Raw genomic sequence first — 9393 nt, 5'->3', positions numbered from 1 at the left:
AAAAACTAACTTTGTAGTGATCAGAATGTGATAGGACTGTATATTACTTACTTTATTGTAAATTTAACAGTGTTCAGTAAATAGTTTTACATGAAAAAAAAAAAAAGCTTTGTATCTTCAAACAGGAACCATTTATTTGCTCATGATTCCATAAATTGGGCTGAACTTAACTAGGCAGTTTTGCCAGTCTCACCTGAGATCACATAAATAGCAGCAGTCACTTGGCAGCTTGACCATGGTTGATCCTTGATGGTCTCACATGGCTGGCAATTAGCTGAGGCTGTTGAGAACTGAAGCTCAGTTCTCTTCTATTAGTCATCTCTAATAGCGTGGTTTTTTATTTGGCTGTCACAGAATTTCAAAAGAAAAAGCTCCAATGCGCAAGTGCCTATCAAAGCTCTGCTTGCTACACTTTTATTGATATCACTGGCCAAAGCTAGTTACATGGCCAACTCCTTGAGTGGTTCCCTCCCAACAACAGATAGAAACTTACAGAAAACGCTGCTGATTTGGAGAGTGTTGATATCTGTGTACTGTGGTGACACCAGCTTGAAAAAGCATTACAAATACAGGATAGTTGGCAGAAAGAAGGGGGAGAAATACAGTCTTCTTAAGATCTGCTGATAAGATTTCCCCAAAAAATACCTAGAAAATAAAAGGCAAGCAAAGTCAGTTTTTAAATACTCTTGTCTTCTCAAATTTGTTATTTTTTAAGTATACACTTTTTTCCCCCCAGAAAATGTAAGGACAGCTAAAATACTTACTTTCTGTAATACGGTTTATGATTCTGAACCCCAGTCCACCAGACTGGTAGAGAACATCTTCTGTTTCCAATTTTAACAAGTTCCAAGCTTTGGGTGGTGAGGGGAGAGGTTCATTTATGTCTACACAGACCCCTTGGATCTGATGACTTCTTTTTGCCTTGGTGCCACTTGGGACATAGGAATCACTTGCAAAGCTTCTCTTGAACCCTTCTGACTGGATGCTACTATACAGCTATTTAGGGGAGTAGGGAATTCCATAGAGATAGTACTTACCAGCTGTAGGGGAATTTTTTAAAATTTAGACAAAATCCTTTTCTCTTCATCTTTCTTCAAGGCACTCTAAAGTCCCTTTCTCATTTTTATTCCCTCTCTAAACTCTCTGCATTCTTCTAAAAACAGGTTTTTAGGAAAAAAAAAAAAAAAAGACTTTCCCAGGAGGAAAGTATCTTTTCTACCTTGCAACCAGTTTTAGTTATCAATTGCTGTATAATTACCTCAAAACCTAGTAGCTTGAAACAATCATTTTCTTAATTTGCTCATGATTCTGCAGTTTGGGCAGTGTTTGGTGGAACTGGACCTTCTCTGTTCTACCTGATATCAGCTTGGGCAGTTCTTAGAGGAGTCACTTCCAAGATGCCTTATGTATCACATGACTGGCAAGTCGGTGCTGGTTGTTGCATGAGAGCTCTGCTGGGACCTTCAGATCTCTTTCCCATACTTCTCCTCGTGGCTAGGTTGGGTTTCTCACTGAGAGGTGTCAGGGTAGTCAGACTTCTTATATGGTACCTGGCTTCCTTACCCTAGAGCACAAAAGTGGAAGCTTGAAGACTATCTTAAGGCTCAGGACTTGCATTGACACAGCACTGCTTCTGCCACACTCCACTGATTAAAGGTGGTCACAGGACCAACCTAGATTGAAAAAGAGGGACTACAGAACAGGCAAGAATATGAGAAGCATGGTTCTTTGGGGGCTACCTAAGTTATAGACTGTGTCAAAGAGACAAGAAAGCACACCTTACAATTTTCTTGAACTGGGTAGGGAATTGGTGGGGTTAGTTAAGAAAAAACCAAAGAAGGGGGAAAAAATGGTAAAATATGTTAATATCACAAAATATGTCTCTAGCCATGTAGGATTTTGCCAACTTTCTTCTGATGCATTAGCTTTAATTTCTATGTCACTTGAGGAACTAATTTTGAATAAAACATCTTAAAATGTTTTAATTACCTGTTTAATTTTGTTTTCCCTTTAACAATATATGTAGTTGAATGTTTTCTTTATATATGAAAAATGAAACTTAGCATTTGAGTTCTTGAATTGCCACTACTTCTACAAAGTCTTTGCATTTTCTTGTTCAATCTAACATTCTTATATTTATATCATGAAATATTTAATACATTTAAAAGAGTATATGCTATCTAAATGTCTGTTAAAAGACAAACACATGCGTAGCCACCACCCAACTTAAGAAAAAGAGCTTTCCTCACACTTTGGAGGCTCTAGTACGCCCCTCCCAAAATTCCATCTTTCTGTTACTGAGGTAATCTCTATTCTGAAATGTGTAGGTATTTTTGCCTTCTGTTTACAATAGATTATTTGGTTTTTGAAAGTTTTTGAATGTATATACTGTAAAGGAAAAACAATGCGCTCCTATTTTGTGTCTCATCTACTCAATATTCTACTGCAACGCTACTTCATTTCTGGCAGCAGGTGTATGGATTTTCACATATCAAGCAATTCTGTGACATCAACTAGGCATCCTACAGCTTAATTCAATTCTGACAGTATCTACTTAGAGAGAGTGTCATGTCTCTTTTCTTCACTTTTGCCCAATTGCAAATCCAGGTTGTTACCTGTGCTTCTGACCTAATGACTATAAATTGGAGGTCGCACAACATATTCCACAGGTTCAACTAATGTGTTAGATTGCTCACAGAACTCAGGAAAACAGTTTACTTACTGGATTACAGGTTTATTACGAAAGTGTTAAAATATAACAAATTTCAACCAAGTAAATTTGAAGATCTAATAGGATTTATTAAGTGATTCATGAATCAGGCATCATCCTATCTAGTAACTAGAAGTGTGCTCCAAGGGGTTGAAAAAAATGGAAGATTTTTATAGAAAGAAGGGCAAGGTAAAGGAGCTATGAGCATCTCTGTACCTACAAGCCTTCTGTTAGTAATTGCTACATACAAAATCTATTATGCATAGAATTAAAGACAAAAGAAAGAAAGAAAGAAAGAAAGAAAGAAAGAAAGAAAGAAAGAAAGAAAGAAAGAAAGAAAGAGAAAGAAAGAAAGAGAAAGAAAGAGAAAGAAAGAAAGAAAGAAAGAAAGAAAGAAAGAAAGAAAGAAAGAAAGAAAGAAAGAAAGAAAGAAAGAAAGGATTTTGGGGAGAACCGATTTCTTTCTTTCAGGGTGTTGGGGAAGTGGGAATGGAAAGAGCCCACATGACAAATAACCTCATTGGTGTTGACCAGAAAATTCCAGACTGGTTGATTAAGATTATGTTTCAGGGAGAGGTTGAAACTGCAGTTAGATCAGGTATTAGGTTTGGTAACATGGGCTTTTAGCATGAGCAATGCCATTTGGAGTCCGTGGGTTTCTCTTTAACAAAAGGATATAACTCAGGAACAGTTAGATAGAACAGATGAGTAGGACAAGGTATAGGGGAAGGGGCATGGAGCTTCCATGCTCCCTCTGGCCTCTTCCTTTTTGCAGAACCTCCATGTGTTGACCAATGCAGAAGTTCTTTCAGCCCTGTCCTTTCAGGTGTTCATGGAAGCTTCATTATGTAAGCATTGGCCATTGGGAACTGATTCAACCTCCAGTTCTTCTCCCTTTCAAGGATGTGGGGGTGTGGGGAAATGAAAAGTTCCAACCCTCTAATCCTAGTTGGTTCTCCTGACGACTAGCCTCCAGCCTTAGGGTCTTTCCAAAAATCCCCTCATTGACATAAACTCAGATGTGGTTGAAAGGGGCTTGTTATCATTTAAGAAATTCCAAGGGTTTGGGGACTATGAGACAGGAAGTGGGAACGAAGACCAAATATATATTTTATGTTGTAAATCACAATATCACATGTACATTTGTACATCTACAACTATTTTTTTGCTCAGCATATTTGTGAGATTCAATTACGTTGATGCATGTAACTATTTCATTCTTTATTGCTATGTAGTGTTTCTTGATTTGAATACCCCACAATATTTCCATTCTCCTATTAAGGAACATTTTAATTATTTCCAGGATTTGGGTTTCTTGTTTGTTTGTTTTTGCTTTTTTAAAATCAGTCTTCCCTGAATATTTGTGTTGTATCCTGATATTCTTATGTGATGGCTATATTGTATAGTATATATATGTATTTCCAAGTTTACTAGATAATGCTTAATTATTGCCCAGCAGTATACAATATACTCAATGGCTATATTGTATATATGTGTATTTCCAAGTTTACCAGATAATTCTAAATTATTGCCCAGAAATAGACATATATACTATACAATATACTATATTGTATAGTATATATTTCCAAGTTTAACAGATAATGCTAAATTATTGTCCAGCAGTATAATGAAGAGTTACTGTTGCTTCATTTCCTTGTCAACACTTAAGAGTATTTTCCTTTAAATTTTTTTTTTTTGGTCCATCTGGCGAATGTGAAATAGTAGCTTATTGTAGTTGTAATTTGCATTTCCCTTCTTATAAATGTGATTGAGCATTTTCCCATATGTTTATTTCCTAGTTGTGTTTCCTCTTATGTGAAATTCCTGTTTATGCTCTGTGCTCACTTTTCAATGAGTTTATTGGCTTTTTCTATTGATTCAAAGGAGTTCTCTATATATACTAAATGTTGGTTGATTATATATTTTAGCATTTTCCTCCAGTTTGTGGCTTGCATTTTTCCTTTCTTTCTGAGATTTTTAAATAAACAGTAGTACTTGATCTTGATATGATCGAATTTACCAATTATTTCCATTATGATTTCTCTCTTTTGTAAAATTCCTCTACTACCAAGGTTTTCTCAAATTTTATTTTCATTTTTATTATTTATTTCCTCAAACACATGCCACCAGTTTATTGAACAAGCTTAACCTGATAGGATTCAATTTAGTTTTTTTCTTCTACCACAGTCTTCAAAGGAGTTCTGCCTGACTCCTTTCTTGCTCTTTGGTGATTTCTTCAGACAGATCTCAAGACCTTAATCATTTCTAGGTACCAGAACAGTACCATTTGGTCATAATAAAAGTTCAAATCTAAACCCAGGCTTGAATCTCACAGCCACTTTAAAATTTCTTCCTCCTATCCAGCTCAAGTCCGACGTGGGGGTTGAGACGGTGGGGACAGGGGCATGGTTTGTTCTTTCATTCTTCTTGTTTTGCCTTCTCCACTTTCCCACCTCTCCAGCCTTCTTAAGGATACTTTTTGTTGTAAATCTTGCCTCTCCTTCATATTAGCATTGTGCTGTCAGTTTTGTGTCTGCATTCACTGAGACAAAGGCATAGTTGGCCACTAGCCTTTATGACCTGTGTGTTGGGAAGGTGATTTTCCTTTTTAGTTGGCATTACTTCTTGGCTAAACTGTTGCACTCGCCTCCTCACTGGCTTCCCTGGCCCCCACTCATCCCAGGCCCTCTGCCAGGTTGATGTTCACTCTGGAGGCTCCCTGGGTCCTAGTTGTAAAAACAGGACTTCCAACAAACTATCCTCTGCCCTTAAAGGCACAGGACAAAGAGAAGGAAGCCCAGGACTGGAGGTTGCAGACAAATTTTATTTTTAAAGTTTATTTTTTTCAATTTTTTAAGTTTAAGTCTTTAATTTGTATCGTGTTGATTTTTATGTATGATACTGAAAAGGAATCCAATTTCATTTTTTTAAATGAAGAATTAATTGTCTGAGCATTATTTATTGAATAATCAGTCTATTTTTTCCCTGCTATGTCCTGTGTAACTTTTTTTCACATACCAAATTTCCATAAATGCATGCTTCTGTTCTTGGGTTTTCTAGTCTGTTCCTCTGGTTAATTTTTCCTCCTCTCTGCTAATATTGCACTGCCTTAATTGTCTAACTTTATTATGTTTTGTTAACCTATAGAGCAAACCATCTCAACATGATCTTCAGGAGTGTCATGTAGTGGTTTTTAAGTGTCGCTGCAAGAATGATGACTTCCTCCTCTTTTTGCTCAGTGTTTTCTCACTTAAGAGACACTTGAGATTGTGGTTAACTGCATTTCCATGATAGCAAAACTCATAGTTTAATTGGCAACTTAGTATATTACAAGCTTTTTAAACTGAGTTGTATTGATTAGTATTGTGCTTGAAAAACTGCTATTGCCTCCACATCAAGCTCATTATGAAATCCCACAAACCCTTTTCCATATTGCCCAAACTTACCCTGTGCATTCCAGCTCAATTATAGCACTAATAAATTAGGTTCCCCAATAGCATTTAAGGACCAAATTTTCTAATCACTTGCTGCTTGTTCAAAAAAATTTCTCCTTCCCATACAGATTTAATGCAATTCCATTCAAAATCTCATCTGCATTTTTTAAAAGAAATAGAACAAAAAATCATCAGATTTGTATGGAAGCACAAAAGGCCCTAAATTGCCAAAGACATCCTGAGACAAAAGAACAAAGCTGGAGGCATCGCTCTGCCTGACTTCAAATTATACTACAAAGTGACAATCATCAAAACAGCATGGTTTTGGCAGAAAAACAGACACACAGATGAGTGGAACAGAATTGAGAGTCCAGAAATAAACCCATGTTTACATGGACAAATAATTTTTGACAAAAAAGCCAAAAACATACAGTGGAGAAAGGAAAGCCTCTTCAGTAAATGGTGCTGCAAAAACTGGAAAGCCACCTGCAAAGGAATGAAACTAGACTGTTATGAATTAAGGACCTGAATAGAAGACCTGAATCAATAAAATGCATAGAAGAAAACATAGGAACTAAACTCAAGGACCTTGAACTTAAAGAGGATTTTATGAATTTGACCTCAAAGGCAAGGGAAGTAAAAGCAAAAGTAAATGAATGGGACTACATCAAACTAAAAAGCTTCTGCTCAGCAAAAGAAACCATCAATAAGGTAATGAGACAAGCATCGAATGGGAAAATATATTTGCAAGCAATGCTTTGATAAAGGCCCAATATCCAAAATATACAAAGAACTCATACAGCTTGATAACAACAACAAAATAATAATCCAATTAAAATATTGGCAGAGGACCTGAACAAACACTTCTGCCAAGAAGACATACAAATGGCCAACGAACATATGAAAATGCAAATCAAAACTACAATGAGATACCATCTCACGCTTGTTAGAATGCCTATTATCAATAGGACAAGAAATAACAAATGTTGGAGAGGATGCAGAGAAAAAGGAACCCTCATACACTGCTAGTGGGACTCCAAATGGGTACAGCCACTATGGAAAACAGTATGGAAGGGTCCTTAACAAACTAAGAATTGATCTACCATATGATCCAGCAATACCTCTACTGGGTATTTACCCCAAAGACTTGAAAACTCATATCAGAAAAGATATTTGCACACCGATGTGCATAGCAGCATTATTCACAGTGGCCAGGACATGGAAGCAACCTAAGTGTCCCACGACAGATGACTGGATAAAGAAGATGTTGTACATATATGCAATGGAATATTACTCAGCCAAAAGAAGAGATGAAATATTGCCATTTGCAACAACATGGATGCACCTTGAAATAATCATGTTAAGTGAAATAAGCCAGAGAGAAAAAGTTGAAAACCACATGAAAATCACTTATATGTGTGATATAAACATAAAAGCAACAAATAAATAGGACAAACAGAGACTCATGGATGTGGACAATAGACTAGTGGTTACCAGAGGGGAGAGGAGTAGGGGAAGAAAGAGATAAATGGGGTAAAAGGGGTCAAATATGTGGTGACGGAAAGAAATCTAACTATGGGAGGTGAACACGCAATGCAATATATATATGCCTTACTGTTGAATTGTACACCTGAAACTTACTGGAATTCGTTAAGCAATGTCACCATGAAAATAATAATAATAATAATAATAATAAATTAAAGAAAAAAAAAAAAAGGAGCTTGGAAAGAGATGCTCTTTGAGGAATACCACAAGAAAACACCTAAAGATGAGACTGGAGCTGACATTTAACAAACCAGCACCTCCCCGCACCCATCAAACACAAATTATTAAAAGAGAAATTTGAACTTGGTGATGGATTATGTGTAAACATAAGGGCAACCCACTCCAAACTAGCTCAACTCCTAACAGATTTACTTAGACTAGTGGTTACCAGAGGGTAGGGAAGAGGGGGGAGGGGAGAAGTAGATGGGGTAAAAGGGGTTAAATACGTGGTGACATGAACAAGCCTGATCCCATCTGATCTCGGAAGCTAAGCAGGGTTGGACCTGGTTAGTGTTTGGATGGGAGACCACCTAGGAAGACCAGGGGCTGTAGGGGTAAAGGAAAAAAAAAAAAGGCATTGTAAACAGACAAGGTTCTTGCAATCTGTGAGGTCGACCAAGGGTTGCCTCGCCATAAATAAATAAATAAATAATAAAATAAAAATTTTAAATCTCATTTTTAAATTTTTAGAGGAAAAATTTTAAAAAGAGTATATTTCAAACTTTGTGAAAGTTACATGAATTTTAAAGTTTACTATCTTAAATAAAAAATTTTTAGAGAAAAAAAAACAAAAAAATTTCTCCTTCCTAAGTTTTCATGATTTTCACCCTGAACTAAATTGAAAACATGATTCTGCTGATTTTGCATACACACATTTACACACACATTCATGCATATGGCAAAACTTTTTAAGAGGAATAAAATTGGAAACTTCCCCCTCTGAACTAGAAGTATGTGCTACTTTATCTTGTGATTTCTCTATCCCCTCTTAGCCGAATTGAGAAGCATGGCTATTAGCAGTCAGAAGCAACAGAAAAATTTTATATGTGTAAATGGCATAATTAATGTGTCCTAAAAATATTACTGTGGAAACAGTGTTTAAAAAGGACACATTTTGTGCAGACACCATTATGTACAGATTATACCTTATTAGATGATAAATAAAGTGACAATTATTAAAAATCTATTATTATTCATTTATTCATCAAATATTTATTGTATGCCAACTAGATGGTGAGGATGCAAATCGGTCTCTATCTTCTTGGTGCTCATATTCTATAAAGGGAGAAAGAAACAATTTAACAATTAAATATACAAAATGTCAGATGGTGATTGCTGTGCAATGGAAAAAATTTTTAAAATAAGGGAGTCCGAGGGCCAGAGGGTCACAATTTTGTAGAGTGGCCAGAGAACGTTTTCTGATAGCATGACATTCAAGCAGAAAGCTGAAGAAGGTATAGGAGCAAGTCGTAAAGGTCTATGAAACACATGTTCCTGGCTGGGGGTAAAAAAAATGCAAATATCTTGAATTTTGAATATGGTTGGCATTGTGTTAGAGAGAAATAGAGGATGAGACTAGAGATATAAATGGGGGAGAGAAGGAATAGTGGAAAGGATCTCATAGGTCACTGTGATAACTTTGGCATTCACCCTGAATGAAATGGGAAATATTAGAGGACTTTGAGCAGAGGTGTGATATGGTCT

The sequence above is a fragment of the Pteropus alecto genome, unplaced genomic scaffold, assembly GCF_000325575.1.
Source record: "Pteropus alecto unplaced genomic scaffold, ASM32557v1 scaffold146, whole genome shotgun sequence".
Lineage (NCBI taxonomy): Eukaryota > Metazoa > Chordata > Mammalia > Chiroptera > Pteropodidae > Pteropus > Pteropus alecto.
This window is presented reverse-complemented; position numbering follows the sequence as displayed.